The sequence below is a fragment of the Lissotriton helveticus genome, chromosome 3_1 (genome assembly GCF_964261635.1).
Source record: "Lissotriton helveticus chromosome 3_1, aLisHel1.1, whole genome shotgun sequence".
In the NCBI taxonomy this organism is placed as follows: domain Eukaryota; kingdom Metazoa; phylum Chordata; class Amphibia; order Caudata; family Salamandridae; genus Lissotriton; species Lissotriton helveticus.
The window spans coordinates 1,543,874,038-1,543,899,094 of record NC_136061.1 but is presented as its reverse complement, the minus strand read 5'-3'; the positions used below and the strand labels follow the sequence as shown (position 1 = coordinate 1,543,899,094).

General features: G+C 44.9%; 1 protein-coding gene across 1 annotated transcript in view; it reads right to left on the bottom strand.

The window, feature by feature from the left end:
* The window catches only part of SMIM35 (small integral membrane protein 35), a 259,001-nt gene extending 234,213 nt beyond the window's left edge, over positions 1 to 24,788 (bottom strand). Inside the window, exon 1 of the mRNA XM_078683946.1 lies at positions 24,715 to 24,788. The gene's annotated coding sequence lies outside the window, so the exon portion shown is untranslated. The remainder of the gene's footprint in view (positions 1 to 24,714) is intronic.
* Between the last annotated feature and the right edge of the window lie 269 nt (positions 24,789 to 25,057).

The following is a 25,057-nucleotide window of genomic DNA, read 5'->3' as shown; positions in this document are numbered from 1 at the left end:
GTAGTCTTTGTTGACCTTAGGCCAGCTTTTGACCTCATACCAAGGGAGGCCTTTTGGAGTGTCTTGGCTGACCTGGGGGCCCCCAAATATATCTTTGTAAATGTTATCACCAGGCTCTATTTAAACAGTAATTCTCAGGTCAGATGTGGCTCCCTTGTTGAATTTCCAGCACCCATTCCAGTCACACGGGGTGTAAGAAGAGGTTGTGTATAGCCCCGACCTTTCTTATTGTATACCCTGGCTGTACCCTGCCACGCGTTGCTGTGGCTCAGTCTGGTTAAATGGAAGAGAAAGAAAAGAGTAAGCGCACGTTTCTAATATGTTTAATTTCACAATGCTTGTGGGTATACAATATGTTTTTGTGACTATTGTCTGTATGCGTCCCTTGTATTTGTTGCGCCGCAAGCAAATCGATAGGGTCTGTTCGGCCTTTCGATTAAAAACACGCACGTATTGTACATGCGCATATTCGAATCCAACGTTGTGTATATATAAACACGCGCTAATGTTGCGAAGTGTACCAACTCCTCCCCCCTCCCTCCACCCACTTCCCGGTCTCCCATCCTGACACCAACTGTCCATCCTAATATATGTAGACTATTGTCTCTATGCGTCCTTTGTAGTTGTTGCGCAGCAAGCAAATCAATAGGGTCTGTTCGGCCTTTCGATTAAAAACACGCGCATATTCGAATCCAACATTGTGTATATATAAACACGCACTAATGTTGCAAAGTGAACCAACTCCTCCCCCCTCCCTCCACCCACTTCCCGGTCTGCCATCCTGACACCAACTGTCCATCCCAATATATGTAGACTATTGTCTCTATGCATCCTTTCTTTTTTTTAAAATATTTTTTATTGAGAAACAGCAGTGTACATCACAGTCATACAGTTAAAAACTTACAATTGTACCGTAGGAAAATTAAAGCAGAAGAAAGGAGGTTGCATACCAATGATAGTATTCAATACAGTTCATCATCATATATTCAACAATGCGAGTGGTTCGTCAGCCCGGGAAATCTGGGGGGATTCGCAAATGTGGTCCCTATATTCATTCCAGCTGGACCAGATGTCAACCCATTTCTGTGGACATCCCCTGGCTACATAAACTGTCTTCTCCTGGAGCATGCACCAGTCCATGTCTGTTATGCATCCTTTCTTAATGTTGCAAAGTGCACAAACTCCTCCCCCCCTCCCTCCACCCACTTCCCGGTCTGCCATCCTGACACCAACTGTCCATCCTAATATATGTAGACTATTGTCTCTATGTGTCCCTTGTAGTTGTTGCACAGCGACCAAATCGATAGTGTCTGTTCGGCCTTTCGATTCAAGACACGCGCGTATTGGACACGCGCTTAATCGAATCCAAGGTTGTGTCAAAATTTCAAAGCAATCGGTGAAGAACTTTCGGAGATTTAAGATTTTGAACAAACGAACATTTACATTTTTATGTGTCTGTTAAAAACACGCGCATATTCGATACGTGCGTATTGGAATTCAACGTTGTGTATATAAAAACACACGCGTATTCGAATCCAACGTTGTGTCAAAATTTTAAAGCAATCGGTGAAGAACTTTCGGAGATTTGCGAATTTGAACAAACAAACATTAACATTTTTATTTATATAGATTAATTAATGACTTTGTGTCCAACTAGAGACGTGCAATAATGATGACCCAAGCCTGGCCAATAGGAAGGTCCCAGTGTTATTATTTGCGGGCTACTCCTTGCTGGTATCCAAATCCACAATAGGAATCCAATACCTACTTGACCAATTTGGAATTTTCTGCAGGTAGAGAGGCCTAGAGATCAACCTCTCTAAACCGAAGTACATGGTTTTTAACCCCTGTCCCTCGGCCCGACCACTCCCAGTACTTAATGGGGTTCCCTTGAAGAAAATCTGCAACTTTGAATATTTAGGGTTCACACTCACTGAGCAGTTTGGCTAGCTGTCCCAGATTCAGAGGTGCAGACTCAGGCTGGAACATCACATAAACACCCCACTCATTCCCCTTTAGCTAGAACTAGGCCATAGACCCTAGCCCACAAAGTAGTCCTTAGACCACTGCTTTATTGGTGGAGGGCCTGAGCTTCTACAGACCTAGTGCCATATCGGAGGGGTCTAGTTGAGGTTTTAAAGCTACCTGGGCTAGCTAGGATCGCATGGTTCAGGTTCAATAAAAGCCTCTTAATTAGGGTTGGGTATGATAACTTGAGGCTGAATCCTGAGACTGCATGCAGGATTTTGAAGATTGCACCGAAGGGGTTATATTGGAGGCACATGGATGATGAGATCTGTCGGACGGAGAGGGTGGGCTCCCTCAACTGCAGTCTTTCTTGAGTTCAAAGATGTTTACTCTTTGGAAATGTATATGGACGATATCGAGTCCCCACTGGCAAGAGCACTGTATATTACATTTGGACTTGGGATCCTGTCCCTCTGCATATTTACCACTAAATGGCAGCACACTTGTACAGAGCTGGATTTGTTTGGCCCCCTCTGTCCTGAGGCAAAAGAATGTATTGAGCATGTCATTTTCTTCTGCTGCCAATATCACATAAACAAAAAGTGGATTTTGCCGCAATATGGGGACCAGGGACTACAAACAGCAGTTAGGATATTGATATCTAACACAAATCAAACTATTGTATTTGCTGTCTCACACTTTGTGTGCAACATGTGGAGATGTAGACAGAAAATGCAATTCCCTTGAGTGTAATGACGGATGGCCATTGAGTCACAAATTTGAGTTGTGCTTTCGACTACATGATATTATGACCCGCTCTAAATTTTATGCACTGACTTTTAAGGTTTTAGGGCTCTCACTAGTCTTGTGCGCCTTTGTCTGTATTGCACATTATGATCTCTGCTATTAAACCATGCTGCTATAGTCAGAATATTACTTGTTCTGCCCTTCATGATCCTAAGACTTATAATCGAACTTACGCACAAAGGTTTGTTTATACTAGAGAGAATAATTTCCACAGCAATTTATGCTGCTAGTGGTTTTAAGTTTCGTATTAGATATTATGCATTGGATTTTATAATATTATGACCCATATCAGTGTTTATGCACTTACGTCTGCATTGCATACCCCATATTTACCACCAAACCATGCTGCTACTGTTTAGAATTTTCTGTGCATTGTCCTTCGCTATCCCAAAACTCTTAATAGATTTTATGTGCAAAGGATTGTACCAGGGATTATGATCACATACTAGGAAATTTGCTGCAAGTGCATTGATTTTTAGTGTTATTTTAATTGTCTGTATTGCATTTATATTATGTACTTTATGGGTTCTTGCCGAATAAAGAAGATTTGAAGATACCTTCCAAAAGGCGAGACCTATTTACTTTGCAATGCTTGCTGTTTATTTCTGTTTGGAAAGGTAAAACCCTTATCGGAAATATAATTTTTCATAGCACCATCTTTAATAGCACCATCTTTATCTCCACTTACCTTTATCTCTATTTTAGCTTGTGATAAGAAATTGCTTTCTGTCGTTTGTTTTCAACCAGCGCATTGCATGATACCCAGAGACTTTGTGTGGATGGAGGAGGGATGAGATAACTGCATCTTCTTTAATCCCCGCTGACCTTACACCTGACTCTAGAAGCTGCCTATCACGCTATACTCTAGAGCCTGGGCACTCACAAACATTTCCTCAGGGGACAAAAAGTTTGACCTGTGGCACGACTGAGGGCAGCAGAGTGTGTGTCGGGTGGCTTAAGGAGGGTATTGGGGGACGTGAACATCTACCTGGTGTGGACAACACACAAATCCTTAAAGTGGCTTCAGTCTGCCATCCATATACTCTAACCTCATGCGCCACGAATTCAAGACAAAGAATTAACTTTTGATGTAAAACATGAGCGAGAAAGAGATATTCATCTAGTGACTGGATTGCACAGCATGATACTGGAAAACCGAATCAATCCAGCTTTCCCATTTGACCAAACTGTGTGATGTTGTTTTTATTTCATATTGTCTCCTTTTTATTCATTACCACATATGAGAGCACCTTAAAATAAATTAGTTCTGGTTGTACACTGCAACCTAGGCCCCACAGAGGGCGCACCTGCAAATTGGTTCACCAAGGAAGAGGTGTGGCGCCGCAGCTAGGGCGACTGACTCCGGAATCTGGGGATCACGGATCACGGTTCGATGCCTGGCACCAGCGGCAAATTAGCCCAGCACCATGTGACTCTGGGCAATAACTTGCTTAATCTTCCCGACGGCCCCAGCGCCTAGAGACCCTTACGGGTGATTGTGCGTTTACAATTGTGGATTATTATTATTATTATTACCTGCAGGATTTTTTTGTCAGGAGGGAAAGGCATGAATGTTCCTAAATTCATGTTTGAAAATGATTACTTCTAGCAAATGCCGCTCGGTGCAGTGATTTAATCTGATGTACTGAAATGAAACGCTTCTTCTGCAGGTTAATGTAATGCAATTGTATTTTTATTTTGAAAAGCGTTCCTCATATTTTTACACGATTACTGAATGGTGGCTTTAAAAATTAAAGTGATCCTAAAGCTAAATTGTGCAAGATATTTTATTTGCTACGTTTGCTTTCCTACTTTAATAGCTTTTTGGATGTTGGTGCTCTATCAAGTGACAAGCAGCCCTGTGCTGCTGTTCACCAGGGGGGCTCGTCTAAAGGTCAGGAGGGCCACGTGCGGCCACAGGGCGGTACTTTGTATCTCTAGACTAGAGGAATGTTTCCGAAAAAAGGTGGTGACTCTTGGCAAACAGTGAAAAAGACAGCCAAAGGTATCTCTAAGTGTCATTGGCCAGGCCTAGGGGCTTCTTGAGATTGCCTGGCTTACCTACCATGCCCGCTGGCACAGGCCTTAGGTAACAGCCTGTATCTAAATCAACCTATTGTCTTCACCCGTAACAGCATCGCGAGAGCCTAAGGTACGCTCACACATATGCCCTGGAGAAAGGCCCAATATTGTTATTAGGAAAAATAGACTTTTAATTCCATGATGGACGGCAGTGTACAAAGGCCTTCTTCCAGGTATATCTTTTTGTTTCCTTGCGCTTGCTTATTTAACTGGAAATTTTCACAAAATACATGTTTTAGAATGCACCCATCAATAACGCCTGACTCCGCGATGCTTAGCGAAAGCGCACACAAATACAGCTGCAGGCGGTACTATTTTTATTGAATCTGGTAAGGCTGGTTATTACAGCCTAAGAAATACCCGAAGAAGGCGCAGGCGTTGGGACCGAAGGGGTTACATTCTTGCGGTCTGGTTCTTTGTTGATGCTGCGGCACCAGCTGGGATTTGAGAACCCAGAGACACCCTAAGAAAACAGGCGCGCCCCGGGGCAGGCGAGGTGGCGGGGTGTCACAACAGCGCCTTGGCTGGGGCAGTAATCCCTGTTACGTAAGTACAGGGAGGGTGAAGGGGAAAAATCTTTCACAGTGAAGGGGTAAGGGGGTAAGGGGGGGGGGAGTTAGCAACATCTGCAGTCCATATTTACGAAAACGGGGTGCCATGCTGGCACACAATGAAAGTGGTATTCTGGCGCGGGTATGCACCTACGTGTACAGTACAGGGTGCCCACCTGGTATAACTGAAGACTAAGGACGGCGCGGAGGTGTGCCAAGCTGGCACCTTCGATACTGAATTACACAATGAGGAGGTTTCACCTGGCACAAGGATCGACTGAGCCTGTCACAGCCTAGCTACGTTCACAGTGAGAGGTGCTAGACTGGCACATGCATGGCATCTGCTTCACTACAAGGAGTGCCAGGCACACACAGCTACACAGGGATGGGTACCCGACTGGCAACGATACCGATTACATTCCACGGTAACTGCTGCCTGGCCCTGATAGCTATTATCGGAATGCCAATATAAGGGGTACCCAGCTAGGGGGTAAATTCCACAGTGACGGGTGCCAGCCAGACTGATAGATCAGTTCCCTTGCTGGCGACGGTGAGTGCAGCACATCGGCTCACTTTACCCAGTGCCAGATGGGGCTCCAGTCACTACCCTTTCCGTGCTGCCCCTTGGCACTCCAGGGCACCCTAGTACATCACTGTGCCAGGTGAAGCTTGCGTGCCCACCTCCCTTGCCCGAGACCAGCGGCATAGGGAGGGGTGTACGAGTTTTGTCGTCATGAAGCGGCAAACTTGGGGATCACCGGTACCACCCCCCCTCCTCCCTCCCCCTCACAAACCCGGTTTTACTGGCGGCAGCCATTGCGGGGCAGCAAACACAGGGGTCGCCACCAACACCCCTCGCTCTTACCTACGGCCGTCGGCAGGGTGGCAAACACAGGGACCGCCAAGGGCGGCAAAAGGTGTAGCTCTCGACTGCCATTCCCGACAGCTAAGAGTTATTCACTCCCCATAAATAGAATGCATAGTTTTACACAGTCCAAGGTGCAAAGTCCTCCTCTAGCCATGTGTGTAAAGTACAAAGCATATATTGACAAAGGTCCCTCCTTCCTCGCTAGTACACAATCCGCGAATCTAGAATCTCTGCGGGTAGCAAGGGTTGTTTGCATCTCCACCATCTTCAGAACAGTTGTGTCCCAATGAAACGGACCTCACCTCTAAGCTATCCCCGCTAGGCCAACAGTCGCTCAGGATTCACAGTGGTCTGTTGGCCACTGACAGCAGGTTCCTCAGTCATCCAAGGCAGCGAGATCTATGCTCGGTACATGAGTACCTAGCATAGGCACCCCAGAGCTATGCACATATTTGTGTTAGCTAAGGCTTGTACAGCCCACTCCAGACTCCTCTCATCTTCACGGTGAGCCCCAGCATTCCATCTGACCTCACCTACTCCGGCAAACTCAATTACTCCAATGATGCTCATGACACTCAAATCCATCAGATCTCAGTTTACGCGCCGGAGGCCAAAGCCTATCAGCAACTGATTACTGGATGCTAACTGATCAAATCAAGCTAAGTGCATCCAAAGCTGAGGTTCTCACTTGCAGGAAATTGTCCAACTATCAGACCAGCAGTAACTGACCACCACAAGAATTAGGGCCACCAACAAACTCCTCAACTCAAGTGAGCAAAGAAACTGCTGGTGATCATGGACAAGTAAATCAAGTTGCATACACAATGACAGAGTGAGAGGTAGGGTCCATGCGGGTGTTAACGCGGGATTACTGGTTACTAGTTACCTTACCAGATCCCAAACCAAGTCGACTGGATCGTTGGTATCTGTCATTGAGTAAAAGGCAATCTAGCATTTAATCAATCAATTAAGAACTTACACAACTCTAAATGACCACTGACCAGGATTAAGTTTCAAAGATTTAATATAAAGTCAAAGATAACTGAAGATACAAACTTCTTAAGATGAGATTCAAAAGATAAACTGGTATCACTATGAACATGAATTCTTTGAATAGTCTAAGTCTACAAAACAGAATAATGAGTACAAGTTCGAATATCATGAGCGTTGCCAAAATGGATACAAGTTGCAACCTCAAAGTCATTACAGAAAAGAAAATTTAGGTTAGTCTGTCCCTACACTACACTAAGTGACATCCCTACTTAACAAGATCTTTACCCCTCTAGGTGTCAGCCGTGGTGACTTCCTAAGAAGATCACGCACTTCTCTTTTGTCTCTTCCCTGATAATGGGTCTCTCCTGATCAGTCTATCTGCCTACCCATCCGCTTCCTTAGGCTCCCAAAATCATCTGCTCTACTCTCCTCCCGGGTCGCTTTCCCTAATACCAAATCACATTTTCCATAGGAACGCCCCTTGGGACGCCCCTCACGTGGTACATCTTTGCGCGGTAAACTCCATGATGGTACTCTTCAAGACCCTCGTTAAAGTTGACCTTGGCTCCCAGGCTTTTTCTCCAGTGCACCGATACCCCCTGAAATTCCTGAAGACTCCTACAGGCCTGCGCCAAGCGCCACTGAACAAAGCTCCATTCATTTCGACTGATTAGGACCCCTCGCACCTGCATACATACAGGCCGTCCCACAGTGGGCCTCAAATTCCAAACTCCACCATATCTATAGGTCATAAAGCATTATGGAAAGCTCTGTACTTGGCACCTCTCGACTTCTCCTCTAACGAGCACATTACAGATCAAAAAAAAGAACATCCCTATCAGTTCGGGCCCTACTTGATTTACATGAAACGGGTCCCTGCATTCTGAAAACATTTAACTTGATTTAAACAGCATTCTTAACTAACATACGTTCCTTAAAACACACATCTATAAAGCATATATTTCAAACTAAATTCGATATATCATTTTTGGAAGAACCACGTTAACCCCACCTCACATTATTTTAGCAGCACGTTTAGATTTTCTGTGAATTGCCATGAGGCCTACACAATATACTGGTTTTGTAGAGTTCCACTTAACTCTTACATGATTCCTTTAACATGAGAACGTGAGGTTTTCATATTCATTCCAACACTTCTACATTAATCTCACACAGTTATGATTATTGTTACTCTACTTAAACATTCTATACACTTCACTACTGAATATAAGACACTCTGTGTATTTCACTTCTAGATATAAAACACTCGTGTGCAAAGCATGTTTAAACTAACTAGGTGCTTGTAAATATGGTGCACTTATACATTTTTTTCAGATTTGGTGCTCTCTCAGTCCCCCCTTTGATGACCTTCAGGGGTCATCACCAACAAAACACCATCACAAAAATGTAGGACTCTTCAAAGTGAGGTCGTGGCAGTACCACTTCTTTTCATTGTCTCCAATGCCTTCAGACTCTTATATTGTGTATCTTGCATCGCTGTCAACCTTTTCTCCTGTTCTCTCATAGATCTCTGTAATCTGTTTGCTCTATACCATTGATACAAACGCACCAATCCCCACAAAGTGATTACACAAATCACAATTATGATGATGGGTTTCAGTATGTACCAAACGATACCCTTTCCTAGGTTGGCAAACCAACCTCCAACTTTACCCATTCCATGGCCTACTTTTTCCCACACGTTTATCTTTGTCAGATCCTCAATTTCGTGGTGTATGGCAGTGATGTTTCGTATATACTTCTCTAGAGGTTTTGAATTGTCTGGAATGTAAGTGCAACATTCCTGGACCTTCAAAGCCTTACAGACTCCGCCCTCTTTGGCTAACAGAACATCTAAAGCAAGTCGGTTCTGAAGAACCATTGCCCTTATCGATTGCATCTCACCCTCCACCAGCATTAATGATCTAGCAGTACTGGCAGATAACCTATCTACGACTGTAGCCAATCTCCTAATTTTGATGTCATTCAGTATCACTCCTAGGATAGGGAAAGCAGCACCGAATACATCCCCAATTACTTCTGCTGCACCTAGCCCTCTCTTCCCTCTAGTTGGTATTCCTTTCTTTGTCGTTTCTAAATTCTCAACATGATATATTTTGGGGAAGACAATTGCCAGATAGCATGATCCGTACCAATTATCTGGTAGCTTCACATAGGCATTTCTTCCACATACAAAATATACATTTGGAATTGCTTGCATCTCTTTCAGAAAGTCTTTGGAGTAGTACTCCAATTGAAAGGCATGTTCGCAACTGACTTGACCTACATACAGATTCTCATAATAGGAGTAACTCCTGTGAATACACAGTTTCCCCCATTTCTCCTTGTCTAAAGCAATTGGACCAAAGCTACCCTTTCTTTGGTGTATCCTTTCTTCTTTGGTCCAATCCGTTTCCCATTGCCCTGAAGCCTTTAGAATCTTCTGCCTCCTGTATCTAGTATCCACCTGCCCTATAAACTTTTTCTCGATTTCTGACACTTGGCAAGTCAGATTATTTCTTCGGGCATGTGAAGTATCTAACGTTTTCCATGGAATGAACCATTTGTGTAATCTGTCTTCGCTCTTGTAATAGTCCCACTTGTTCAGATGCTTGTAATTTGGGACCTCTGGCAATGTCGAGTCGAAATTCAAGAAATAGTACTCAAATCCTTCTCGTCCATAGAATATGCTCAACAACAAACTGCATGTGATTCCATATGTCAATGGAAGATGATGGTATCTGATACCCTCATCCACAGAAGCTGGTAACTGCATACAAACATAGCAATTCTTCGCCTCCATGACATCAATATATTCGTAAAGCAATTTTGCATAAGCATTTGACCTGAAGTTTCCCTGTGACTCGTCAGTGTGTAATCTTTTTATTTCCGCTTCTAACAACGCTTTGTCTTTATCATTGATATTTCCCCTACTATTAACAGTGATTGTCCTCTGTGTTGACACTCCCTTGATTTCCTTAACTGCAGTTGCATCTCTCTCGTGTCCCACTATATATGAAACAGTAACCACTAAAACTATAAGTGAAATCACCACCCCTAAAAGTGTGCCAACTATACATTTTGCCCTGCGGTTCTAGTTGCCAGCCTCCATGATCTCAAACAGTGTAGTTATGGATGTTCTTCCGGCATCAACTTCTTCTTCTCTCCAAACAAAGACTTTCTTTCGAACAATGTTTCTCTTTTGAACACTTAGAAGCTGACAATTTGCTCCGCAAAACAGTTTAAAGTCCTATAGAAAACAGACAACCCTAGCCCTTCTCCATCCGCTAAAAAGAAACCCCTACCATTTTTTTTTCTTCTTCCACTCGGCGCTAGGTTATCTTGCAGCAATATTTTTCAAAGTCCTTTTCAAAAAGTCTTTTATCAAGCAGAATCTATGTATGTTGCAAGGAGTGACACTACGTCCTCATAAATGTCCATACGAAGAAACATTCCCTCAAGTATTGGGCATTCCTTGCAGCAACATGGGAATTCAACTGTCTCTAGGATTATTCTCCTTATTTCACTCTGGACCAGGGGACGAACAAAATGAAGAGTTAATGTCTTTTCAATCTCTACTCCTGGTACTATCAGTTCTACATCCACAGTTACAAAGGGGTCCGTTCTGACCAGAATCACCTTCTTCACTTTCCCAGTTCTGCGCCCCTTTGAAGACATTTACAAAAAGGTATTAATCCAAGACAATGAGTGTTCCAAGAACTTCCACTACTCGCTCAAGCATTTCCAGTCGAAGAAGAGTTCCCTCCAACACTGGATATCGTGAACAGCAAACCGGAAAATCAACTGTCTCTAAAATCAATTTTCTTATTCCGCTTAGCAGAGGAGGATAGACGATGTTGAGTGTCAGCAACCTTTCGGTCTTCGCCCCCGGTAGCAGGAACAGTATTTGCACTGTAATGATCGGATCAGTTCTGATCAGGTTCACTTCCCTGACCCTCCCGGTTCGGTGTCCCACAGACATCTGCAACGAGGTAGGTCCAATCGGGAGTAGAGTACCTTCTACTAGGCACTCGCACCCTCCTTGACCTTCTAGGACCCTCCTCGGCTTGATCCCGGGTATCTTCTTCTGGATCCGAGTCTTCGGATATAGGAGCAAGTGTTTCTTCCTGGGCTGACCTTAAACTTAGCCTCCTTCTTCTTTCCAGCCAAGTGGCAGCTCCAAGCCTTATTTTCCTATTTCTCGTCCTCACACTTGGTTCCTGATCGCTCTGGTACTGATCTGTGTCTGAATCGTATTCACTGCTGCTCTCTCCTTCAGTTGCGTCTTCAGTCTCACTGCCGTCCTGTCTTCGCTCTTCGTCTGGATCCGATGCGTTCCCAACTTCTTCCGACACCCCCTCAGCTGCTTCGATCCCTTCTTGTGACTCTTCTTCCACTTCTGGACTTTCGTCTGGGATAGGAGCTGTTTCTTCTAGAGGTGCTGGAACTCTTCGAGTATGAGATGCATGGATCCAATTTGGCAGCCCCCCGCACTTCACCGCGGTGTTCGTGATCAGGATTACCTGAAAGGCCCACGCCAGCGTACATCTAGGCAGTTCTTCCGGACGTGCTTCTTGACCAACACCCAATCTCCTGGGTTCAGGTCATGACACAGATTCCTTGATGCTGGAACTTCAGCCGCCTGCACCTGAAGGGACACAGAACGGATGGCGTCAGACAGTCCTTTACAATAATCCAAGATCAGATCATCTGTAATATTCAATAGGGCAGCAGTTGGAACCGTGGGAAGTCTCATGGCCCTCCCCATCAGAATCTCGTGTGGGGAGAGACCTGTCCTCCTGTCAGGGGTGCTGCGCATACTCATGAGCACTAAAGGAAGAGCATCTGGCCAACTCAAAGATGTGGATGCCACTACTTTAGCCAATCTATTCTTCAGAGTGCCGTTCACTTGTTCCACAATTCCTGAAGCTTCTGGTCGATAACTACAATGCAGTTTCTGATCAATCTTTAGAGTGGAGCACAACATTTTCACTATTTCGCTGTTAAAATGTTTTCCTCTGTCCGATTCCAGAGAGGCAGGCACCCCGAAGCGCGGTATCAACTCCCTGAGCAACAATTTAGCCACTGTGAGTGTATCGCACCTACGTGTAGGGTACGCTTCAACCCATCTGGAAAATACACATACAATCACCAACACATACCTAAGGCGATTGACTCTTGGCATTTCAATAAAGTCTAGTTGCATTCTATTGAAAGGCCCCCCTGACCTCCCAATGTGACTCAGTGTGACCGGTGTCCTTTTGCCTATGTTCAGTTGTTGGCAGGTAACACATCGCTTGCATACTGATTCTGCCGCTATTCTGAATTTAGGGCAATACCAAGTTTGTCTAAACACTCTCATCATAGCATCCCTTCCTAGGTGTACTGGACCATGTATTTCTCTCGCCATGGGATTAGCTAATTCTTCAGGTAACACAGCCCTCCCATCTGCTGAAACCCAAAAATCCATTTCACTTCGCACACCATCCTGCTGTTTCCCATGCCTTTTTCTCAGTTTCTGGTGCGTTCTCCTGTATTACCCTTAAATCTTCCCAGGTATCCACGGTCTCTAACATCATGCTCAATTCTGTCTTTTCTTCTGCACCTTCAATTTCAACTTTTGAGAAAGAATAATTTTGTTCCGCACAATAACGTGCGACTTCGTCAGCGTATCTGTTGCCTTGTGACACAAAATCTGTATTCTTAGTATGAGCTACACATTTTACTATTGCAATGTCAACTGGACCTTGTAATGCTTCTAACAACAATCGCACAAATTCTCCATTTCGAATGGGCGAACCAGAGGAGGTCATGTAACCTCTCTGAGACCACAACTGCCCGAAATCGTGAACCACACCGAAACCATATTGGCTGTCAGTGTATATGGTGACTCTCTTTCCGTTTCCTGCTATGCAGGCACGAGTTAGGGCAATGATTTCTGCTACCTGTGCGGAATGTACTCCTTCCAGGCAAGCGGCTTCCACAACTCCAGTAATGGTACAAACAGCATAAGCTGCTCTCAACCGACCAGTATCGTCTCTTAAACATGAGCCATCAACAAAATAAATCTCATCCGGGTCAGACAATGGCTCATCCACAATATCTGGTCTGGGTTTCGTGCATAGTTCAGTCACATCAAGGCAATCGTGGTCTTCACATCCTTCGCCTTCTATTACAGTGGGTAATGGCATCAAAGTAGCAGGATTCAAGACAGAGCATCTCCTGAGTGTCACGTTCTCCGCGGCAAGAATAACTTGCTCGTAACGCGTGAGCCTACTATTGGTCAGATGCTGCGTCTTCGTCCTGGTCATTAACAATTCAACTGAATGCGGTACATACACCACTACTGGATGTCCCATCACAATACCCTCGCTCCTTTCAATGCTGACACCCGTTGCAGCAACGGATTTGAGACATCCGGGCAACGCTGCGGCTACTGGATCTAATGTAGCCGAAAAATATGCAACTGGTCTACGGGCATTTCCGTGGGTCTGTGCCAAGACTGACAAAGCACATCCCTCTCTCTCACAGCAATAGAGTGAAAATGATTTCTCGTAATCGGGCATTCCCAGAGCCGGAGCACGACATAAATCGTCTCTCAGCTGCAAGAACGCCACCAGACATTCTTCGTCCCATGGTACCGGATCACTCACCTCCTTGTGCGTCAGTTTCTGTAAGGGTTTTGCTTTCAGTGAAAAGTTGACTATCCACTGTCGGCAGTAACCTACCATCCCTAGAAACATTCTAACTTCTCTCTGTGTCGTAGGCGCATTCATCTTCATTATCGCCTCAATCCTCTCTGGGGACACCTTGCGTTTTCCTTTTTCTAACCGGTGCCCCAAATATTGTACTTCAGTCAGACAATACTGCAACTTGCTCGGAGATACCTTATGTCCATTTTCAGCTAAATGGTTCAATAAGGCAATTGAATCTGCTTTACAAGCTTCCTCAGTTTCTGACGCAACAAGTAGGTCATCTATGTACTGGACCAGAACCGAATTCTGCGGCAGTACTAGATTTTCGAGATTCTTCTTCAACAATTGGTTGAAGATAGATGGGCTGTCTGTGAATCCTTGTGGGATTCGACACCATGTTAAAACGCGATCTTCCATTTTAAAAGCGAAAAGATATCTGCTCTCTTCATCCAATGGGATTGAAAAGAAAGCCTGACAAAGATCTATCACTGTGAACCATTCTGCTTGACATGGTATTTGAAACAGTATCACTGATGGATTCGGTACCACGGGACAACATGAAACGACTATGTTGTTAATTTTTCGTAAATCCTGCACTATCCTGAATTTCCCACTAGGTTTCTGCAAACCCATAATCGGGGAGTTACAAGGGCTACCCACAATTTCTTTCAGTATTCCCTGCTGTATCATTGACTCGATCACAGGTTTTATTCCTGCAATCGTTTCCTGGGACAATTTGTATTGAGGCGTTCTTGGAAACTCGGCATTTGGTTTTACCAGTATTTTTACCGGTTCTACCCCTTTAATCAATCCTATTTCTTCTCCTGTGAAATCCCATACCTCTGACGCCACTGCATCTCTTAAGTCTTGGGGAAGATCTTCTACTGTCAGAGTAGGATATAATTCTACACAGGATTTTGAATTTGCTACCTTGAAAGTAGCATCATCGTCTGTAGTCTGTACCTCCACTCCTTGCGGGGTGCAGTATATTGTGCAGTTCAGTTTGCACAACAAATCCCTTCCTAACAGACATACAGGACTCGAATCACAAACCACAAACTGATGTTCGTTCATATGGTTTCCTATCTTCACAGACACTGGTTCTGTCACTGGACTAGTCAGCCTTTTGTTTGCGACTCCTACCACCTGAATCGTTTCCCCTGACATCGGCAAGTCTGGAACCACCGCTGACCTCAGAGTTGATCGAGTAGCCCCAGTATCCACTAAGAACGTTGTGGGACACCCTGCCACTTCTGCCTCAACAAACGGCCCTCTTTGATCCACCTCTAGGACTGCCCCGAGGGTACAGTCCTCTTCACCGCTCACACGTTGTCCTGTCAATGGATCAATGTAATAACACTTTTCTTCCTCGATGAAGAGAGGCATCTGTTTAAAGACCTTTCCCCCTGTCGCTATTTTCGGTGGCTGTGGGAACTGTGCCCGTGGAGCCGGTGTCCCCCCTTTGGCCACCTTGCTTCCTGGAACTGTCACCTTTGGAGCTGGGATTTCTTGAACCTGCTCTTCTACTTCTAGCTCTCCATTTTCAGGGTTAAAGGGACACTCGCGTCGCCAATGTCCCACCTGGTGACACAAATGGCACTTTGTCGTTTTCTTTAAAGTGGCAAAGTCTACCCTAGGTCTCTGCCCTTCTTCATTATCTTTGTTCGGACCGTTTGGTTTTCGTCCCATTCCCTGCTTCTGCTGTCCACTCTTCCCGGCTGACTGCATTTGCACCACCATCAATTTCTCCTTTAGATTCTTGGCTTTAGAATCTATTTCGTCACTACAGTATCTCGCATAACGTAGGATCTCATCTAGTGGTTTGTTTTGCCAGCAAATTAAATGTTGCTGAATCATTAAACAAATATCAGGTCTCAACCCCAAAACAAACTTGGACACAAACTGTCCTATATCTTTGGGATCCATTACATCTAATCCACTGTATTGCTTGAATGTTTTCAACAACCTCTCATAAAACTCATGAACGGTCTCCTTCGGTTCTTGTCTCGTTCGGTCTATTTTCACCCAATCTATATCCTGTGGTGGTACCTTATCTTTCAGCCAAGCTATTACCCTTTCATACTTTCGCATGACAATCTCGGACGGTCCATTAGTTCGAGCATCCCTCACTGGTTCAGTATTTGGCCATTCAACACTAGTCTTGCACGGGGTCCACAAATCAGATGGGACCACAATGTCAAACAACGTGTTCAAATCAATCCACAATACTTTCGAGATCTTTACAAACCTTTCTACCTGCTTATACCACTCTACTGGATTGTCCCTCAACTTCGGAAATGAGTTGGTAAATGCAGCTAAATCTCCTCTACTCCAGGGCACATGTACATAATTTCCGTTCGATATTTCTCGCAAAGGGAATGCCTCCATCTGCATTATCCTTCCCTCTGGGGTCATCATACTTGTACTCCGTCTAACAGTGCCCTTTTTCGACCACCTCTCTTCCCATTTGTCCAGTTCTCTCCACACCCTTATCCCTGATACCAGCTCTCTTATGTGTGTTTTTAATCCAGTAGTTCTCTTTTCATCTAGGTCTTGGTCTGCGTACTGCAATCTGTGGTTACTCTGCAATGCCCTTGTCCTGGATAAATCCACGGCATACCTGTCTGCCAAATTGGTCAGTTTCTCATGAAACGCTCTAGCTTTCCTAGTAATATCCTTTGCCATGAACAATAACTCATCCTGTTCATACAATTCTATTCTTTCTAAAGGCAATGTACCATCAATTATCTCATCAACATCTGATTTTAAACTGGTGACATCAAGTCTCTTTGCCTTAATTTCAGCTTTCAACACACTAAATTTAGTTACTCCATCCGCATCTCTCCCATCCCAGCTCCGAGATCTACGTTTAGGCACTGGTGAGTTATAGGGAGTCCTCCCCTGTTCCCATCTCTCTAGGTCCCATGCCTTTCCATCTTCTCGGGGTGGATGGTGAAACACTCCTTCACGCCTCATAGCCCCACGTTCCCCATCCTGGCTAGTTTCACGGGATGCATGGTAAGATATTCCGTTGCTCCCTCTCTCCTCACTACTTCCCTGTGATTCCTGATTATTCGAGGCATGGCGGGACCTATCACTGTTCTCCTTTCTCCAATGTTGAACGTCTTCTCCGAGTACATGATGAAGGCACCTAAACCTATTCTGAAAAGCATGTACCATTTGGTCTCCACCTTTCTCCCAGAGACGGGACATCTCCTCACACTCTACACTCCTACTATTTTGCTCCTGCTGTTCCCTCTCATCCGTAGGACGTGTAACTCCTCTATTCTCCTGACTTTGGCCTTCCCGCCCCTGACTACTTTCGCTGGCCCCACAATGAGATACAGTCCAGTTACCTCTGCTTTCCCATTCTGGTTCTGTTCTTGACCTGTTACTCGGGGTTACTGCGGACCCATCCCATTCCCTCAAATCAGCTCTTAATTCTGTATAGGACTTGGGCCGCGGTCCCCTTAGGTCCATCGGTCCTCTCTGACCTCCCTGTCCTGTGTTGGGACCTACAGATGTTTCTAATGGGGTGTTCCACGTTACCGAACCTGGCAATTGCTTCCATGCATTTGTCACGTTATTCCTCCTTTCCATCTCGATCCTTTCTCTATCCAATTGCCTCTGTTCTTCCTCTCTATCTCTCTCAGGGTTATAGATCGATACTATAGGTCCTATGGTAACAGGCACTTGAAGAGCGTCTGGCAATCCAAAGGACTCAACCCTTTCGGTGGCTGGCGTTTTCTGCACCACAAACCTTCCCACTACACTCTGTACTGTACTAGGTTGAGGTGTCTCCCCACCTTTGATAGGTGTCCATTCCGATATAGGGAGTGGTGTATACCCCTCTATGGCATTCCCATCTTCCCTTGCGAGCCCTCTATCTTCAATTTCCTCAACTCTCGGAGGTGGTCTGTCCATCAATAATCTATTTATAACATTGTCCTCCGACTCGCTCTCCTCATCCTCTTCCATGAGGTTCCTCCCACCTACCACCTCCCTCATTGGATACAACTTCTCCACCTCAATAGCCTGTACCCTCCATCTCTTTGCCTCCTCGTCCCATTTGGAATCTCGCACTGCTCTTACCGATCGCGTCAATCTTTGTTGACGCCTATCCAAATTTCTATCGTGTGCCGCCCTAATCCATGCATTAAGGGCCTCAAACTGTGTTGGTCTAGGGGAAGGTTTCAATGAAGACATGGTTGCTTTTAGCCGATGTAACACCTCTAACTTAAACGTTCCGTACTTTGGGAACTGCATTTCCTCATTTCCTTCCGTAAGCTTATTCCAAGCCCCAATCCATAATATCGTATGCAGCCCCACATTCGTTGCCATATAATGAGCTGGTGTACCCTCCGGCGGTGCCTCTTCCCCGTAATAATGTTCACTTCTTTTTCTTTTAAAAATCCCTTTCAAACACTTAAAACACTTCATGATTTCTCTTTTCTCTGTGTTTGTTTACTTCCTAATGACAATCTACCAATCGCCGTGCCGTTTCCGCTAACTGGCCTATCCGATCGCGACTTTTCACTGACGTCGCACCAGCCGCCCAATCGCGTCGCGGCTCTTTGCCGACGTCACACCAACCGTCCTATCGCGTCGCGGCTCTTCACTCGCCACCCTATCTCAGCGCGGCTCTTTCTGACGTCACTCGTCCCCCTTTGCAGCAGTTCCCCTCCTTTCTCAGTTCGTCTCCTCGGTCATGCATGCGTCCCATTCATACTCTGAAAAATGATTACTTCCGTCCAAGCGATCACCTTTCTTGACTGTACGCCCACAGTCTTTCTGTAGTTGGCACCTTAACTTGACGAAATGTCTTTCCGTTTACTTCCAGACAATCGCCTTCTCTGATAGGTTACTCACACACAGTAACTTCCGACCAGCGTCCGTTACTCATACGCTCACTCTTACACTCCCCCTATCTCGGTTCCACGGCGGTCAATGGTACCTCGTGACCTCCGTACTATGGTCGACAACTACTCTGGATGTTCGATACACCCAAAACCACTTAAGCTCTGGCCTGAACTTAAGATTTTCCAGTTCACCCGTTTACCAGGTTACCGGTTCACCAGGTTGCGCGCGCTCACAACCTTCTCTCATTCACACTACAGGCATTCAACTCCGCAAGACATCACAATACAAATACAACACAAAACACCGCAATCTGTTCACGCATGACCCTTGTTATACTCACTCTCCTCCGATACTGCTGCTTTTCTCGCACCGTCTGCACCTTCGGCGCACGATTCTTCCGCTGCTCGTCTCTCGATGTCTAGGGGCCTTGGGGTAAGCTAACCTATCTAGATTACCTTCCTCAAGAAGATAACCATCCTACTCTGCTACCAACTGTTAACGCGGGATTACTGGTTACTAGTTACCTTACCAGATCCCAAACCAAGTCGACTGGATCGTTGGTATCTGTCATTGAGTAAAAGGCAATCTAGCATTTAATCAATCAATTAAGAACTTACACAACTCTAAATGACCACTGACCAGGATTAAGTTTCAAAGATTTAATATAAAGTCAAAGATAACTGAAGATACAAACTTCTTAAGATGAGATTCAAAAGGATAAACTGGTATCACTATGAACATGAATTCTTTGAATAGTCTAAGTCTACAAAACAGAATAATGAGTACAAGTTCGAATATCATGAGCGTTGCCAAAATGGATACAAGTTGCAACCTCAAAGTCATTACAGAAAAGAAAATTTAGGTTAGTCTGTCCCTACACTACACTAAGTGACATCCCTACTTAACAAGATCTTTACCCCTCTAGGTGTCAGCCGTGGTGACTTCCTAAGAAGATCACGCACTTCTCTTTTGTCTCTTCCCTGATAATGGGTCTCTCCTGATCAGTCTATCTGCCTACCCATCCGCTTCCTTAGGCTCCCAAAATCATCTGCTCTACTCTCCTCCCGGGTCGCTTTCCCTAACACCAAATCACATTTTCCATAGGAACGCCCCTTGGGACGCCCCTCACGTGATACATCTTTGCGCGGTAAACTCCATGATGGTACTCTTCAAGACCCTCGTTAAAGTTGACCTTGGCTCCCAGGCTTCTTCTCCAGTGCGCCGATACCCCCTGAAATTCCTGAAGACTCCTACAGGCCTGCGCCAAGCGCCACTGAACAAAGCTCCATTCATTTCGACTGATTAGGACCCCTCGCACCTGCATACATACAGGCCGTCCCACAGTGGGCCTCAAATTCCAAACTCCACCATATCTATAGGTCATAAAGCATTATGGAAAGCTCTGTACTTGGCACCTCTCGACTTCTCCTCTAACGAGCACATTACAGATAAAAAAAAAGAACATCCCTATCAGTTCGGGCCCTACTTGATTTACATGAAACGGGTCCCTGCATTCTGAAAACATTTAACTTGATTTAAACAGCATTCTTAACTAACATACGTTCCTTAAAACACACATCTATAAAGCATATATTTCAAACTAAATTCGATATATCATTTTTGGAAGAACCACGTTAACCCCACCTCACATTATTTTAGCAGCACGTTTAGATTTTCTGTGAATTGCCATGAGGCCTACACAATATACTGGTTTTGTAGAGTTCCACTTAACTCTTACATGATTCCTTTAACATGAGAACGTGAGGTTTTCATATTCATTCCAACACTTCTACATTAATCTCACACAGTTATGATTATTGTTACTCTACTTAAACATTCTATACACTTCACTACTGAATATAAGACACTCTGTGTATTTCACTTCTAGATATAAAACACTCGTGTGCAAAGCATGTTTAAACTAACTACGTGCTTGTAAATATGGTGCATTTATACATTTTTTTCAGATTTGGTGCTCTCTCACGGGAAGGGGTGGGGGGTGGAGGAGCATGAAAACTGTTCTGTGTGACCTATCTGAATTGTGGGTATCCAAATAAAACTGAAAAGTTCACCTCACCCACAGGTTACCAAAGTAGGTGAATACCGCTATGGCGGACTCAACCGCTAATAGGTCGTTCTTAATAAATAATCCTAAAGAAGAGCAAGGATCCAGATGTCTTTCCAAAAATGTCTTAGGGTATATCCTAAAGGATTTCGGTTTAATAATATGATGAAAAGCGTGTTACATGTGGGTGTTGGGTGAAATGCAATAAATCATTCATTCATTCTATATAGTCAGAATGTTTCGACCTTTTAATTTGCCCATAAGTGTCTACGGTCTTTGTCAGGGCTTTTTTAATTCCTGCCTATTGAACACTCAGCTCATGCATAGTTATGAGGCATAAGGCTCTCCTACCTGGTAAACTCATTTAGGGATAAGACCCTTTCTTTCTTTCTTTATTTATTTGAAAATTTTTATATAGCGCTGGCTAGACCCGGAGGTATCAGAGCGCTTGACATGAGGACGAACATTGTTTCAGAGCATAGTTACAAGTTACATGAGTTACTGGTGGGTTGCCTTAGTGCCCTGGACGTAGCGAGGGATTTAAGAGGGACAGATAGGTTGTTGACGACACCTACCTTAGAGTGGGACTACACTCTATGCTTCACGACCACCTCACCTTGGCACCGGATACTCAACATCTTCGACAAAGCACCAAAGTTCCAGGTACTACAGGCCATCAATTTCATCTCCCATTAAGCTGCTGTCACAGGAACGCATCCCTACCCAACAAACACTAATAATAAAAATCCTCCTCGGTCTGGCTGAGTTAACAACATTATGACGTCAACTCACTATGTCTGCAAAAAGAGTAGTGCTGAAGAAGGCTGAGGGGATAACTCTTCATGTAGGTGCCGGCCTGGACGTCGTTCTGCAGGAGGCAGGCTGCTTGGCACCTACCATTTCGATAATTCTAAACTTTTCCTCAAGGACTCAGTCACCGGCCTGGTACTCTGCCCACTTGCAATATATGGGGGAACATACCCTATCGAGGAGGCATAGTCCAAATCTTCAATACCCAAGGAGGCGATCAAGGGCACATCATCACACTGCCCACATAAACGCTCACCCGAAAGACCCGCCTTATTCAGTCCACTTCCAGTAACTTAAAGGTGAGCCTACATCTTCCAGTACAGGCCCTAGGATTTGGTGTGGCGTTGGAGCAGGGGGCAGGGAAAGCAGTGGTTAATTTGTAAACAATATAAGTGCCAGGGCTCTCGTCAGGAGGCAGCTTGCACCAGCCTATTTCTCCTCTTGGCGCCGCCTAAAACAGAACCAACTACTAACCATGAAAGTGGAGGGAGGATGTGGCGTAATGGCCAGACCTGCCAACTTTGGGGAACCTGGGAAAACCAGGTTTGCATCTCGGTGTCGGCTCAACATCCTGCGATTTTGTGCAGATCACTGAATCTCCCTGTGCCTACCCAAAATTAATGTGCCCTTAACTGGTGCCCATGAAAAGCGGTGGTGTTGATGATTAAGTGCAGGTGCTGAGCACCAGAAACCACCAGCTCAAACTTAAGCACTGGGGGAAAGAGAGGTTTAGCCCAATCCAGCCTTTCCTTTCAGTGTTCTGAGTGCTAGTCATTATTTTGTCCCCAAGTCTTGAAAAGTCTGAGCACCAGCGGTACGACATATTGAGTTTCTTCACCAGAATTAGTCTCAACTCTCTCAAGGTGGAGACCCCACAGGGTGCTCTCTTGGAATTATAAGGAGCACTTTAGGAACAGGTTCTTCCTGGTTTGTACAGAACAAAGGACACGGCATAAACGGATTAATAAATCCTGGAATAAGGAAGGCAGTCGTGCAGTATGAACTGTAACCCGATAGACGGTCTCGAATGTACACACACACACACCTCTGTCTCGTTTTCAAGGCGTGGCTCGCGCTATAAAAAGATTGACGAGGTAAATTAGCTCTAAACCTTTCAGTCCGTGTCAAATCCGATAACTGCCGTGGCGGAACGAGACAGTGCAGCCGGCCAGAGCTGGTGGAGCAGCTTTCACACAACAGAAACAATGATGTGGTGCCTTTGTCAGGCCATAGAGCTGTCATAGATGATTAATAAAAGATCTGTTGGTGGTAAAGGTCAGAAGGGAAGAAATGAAGGTAATGCGGATGCAGTTGCTGCCGCATAGAATATGGAGGGGTGCTAGGAAGCCAGGAAAAGGGGGGGGGGGGGGGAGTATTCGACAGACGACCACGAGGGGAAATAAAAGAAATAAATACATTTCCCTCGACCTCGTCTGTCGTAATCCCCCCCGACCCGGCCTCACCGCTCTTACGTGCACGGGGCCGTGACTGTTTGAATAGGAGGTAAAGGGGCAGTGGAAGTGTTCTGTAGGGTCAGGGGACGGGGTACAGGCAGTGCTTAATTTGTAAAAAAATAAGTGCCAGGGCTCTCGGCAGGAAGCCACCGCAGCTTGCACCACACATTGCCCCTGCTAGCTTTGCCAGTGATAGTAACAACACAACTAGTAACCCTCACACTCCTACAAGTGTGAGAATTCAGACTATTCCAGGCCCCCAAAGCTTAAAGAGTGGCTTGGGCGAAAGGTCGTCAGTTTTAATGTTTATTGAATTAATAATTGACTGTTTGTGTGGTCATCTCAGACAGCGCCACCTAGTGGCAGACTTCCACAAGCGCAAGGTGTTGACAATTAAGTGCCAGTGCCCAGCACCGGAAACCACTGGCTCAAATTAAGCACTGGTACAGGAGTGGTCAGCCACATGGACATAGCCCATAACTTGCTATTGTTATTTCAGCAAGATGAGGGTCATCTCTTTGCGAGTCTCTCAACAACGCTCCCTCTAGATCCCAGGACCCTGTGTGCATCTTTCATTAATAATCGAAATCTGGGGCTGACTGACCCCCCAGAGACTTCATGCCCTGCCCCACAGAGTGGCTCAGCAGAATTCCTGCAAATTTCTTTTCACCTATTGTCTTTAAACAATAATGTAACCTGAAACCATTTCATGACATTGTATATTCAAATCAAATACTTTAGGAAATTCAATATTACTTGTACTTAAGGTTCATTTTTTCTTTAATTCATGTTAATGAAATTCTTCACCTTCACAGAATATTAAAAGTTAAACAAATTTAATATTGAAAGTTCGTCTTTTCCAAACAATGCATTAAATTAGTACCAATGCTTTTCACGCCTTTGCAAATCGCACTATCCTTATCCCCATGACGCATTTGTGGGATTGTCCTAGGTGATTGCACAATTCCTATATGATCAGGACCTCTCTTATTTTCTTGATGTTAAGATTCATTCCAAAATGTTTCTTAACCAATTATCCTCCTCTCAGGTGAATGCTTTAATGAAGCAATGACGCATCTCATGATGATTACCGTGTATCAAAGATTATCAACAAACTGAGCACAAATTCCCCATCCTATTCACACCGGGATCCTATTGTCACCCTGCATTCCCAAAGGATTAGTCAGAGGATTCCCGTTAGTTACTCGCTTCTGACAGTCAGTTTTCATCCCACTTAATCATAAGGTATTTATGAGATATCTTGAGGTGCCCTCCCCAAAGCGTTTACCACCTTAACGCTAAAGATCCCATTCTCCGACAAGAGGAAAACTCAACAGCCTGACAATGATGCCTTGGCCCTAGTGCCATTGAGGAATATGACCCCGTTGACTGCCGTTGGGATAGTAAAATCTAGCAACTATAAGGGATCAGTGGGCAGTGCTTAATTTGTGCCGGAGCTTTCAGGTGCTTAGCACCGGCACTTTTTTAATAGGGCCGGGGCTATTGAATTTTTCTCCACGGTGAGATGAGCCCAATAATTATTAAAAAGAAATGTATCTACCTGTTCTGTGTCCTCCCCCTTCCGTTCGGATTCATGACTTTTTAAAGGATGGCCCCACCCAGGTCCAGGCATGATGACTGCATCACGTTAGTGATGTCAGTAGTGCACACCTGCCTTTCAAGGAGCATTTTCTTTTGCATTGGTTAATTATTACGGATGAGGGCGGGCTGATGGGTGAGCTGCGGGCAAGGCAGGCTGGCTCATGGAAAGTTCTGGTCTCGACAATAAACTTAATGCAACATCATAAAAGTAATTAAAAAGTGTGTAGCTGCTTTCTGTTAACAACTTTCAGGAACTGAAATTAAAATCCAGCAGAAGCAGGCCATAAATTATACCTTTTGAC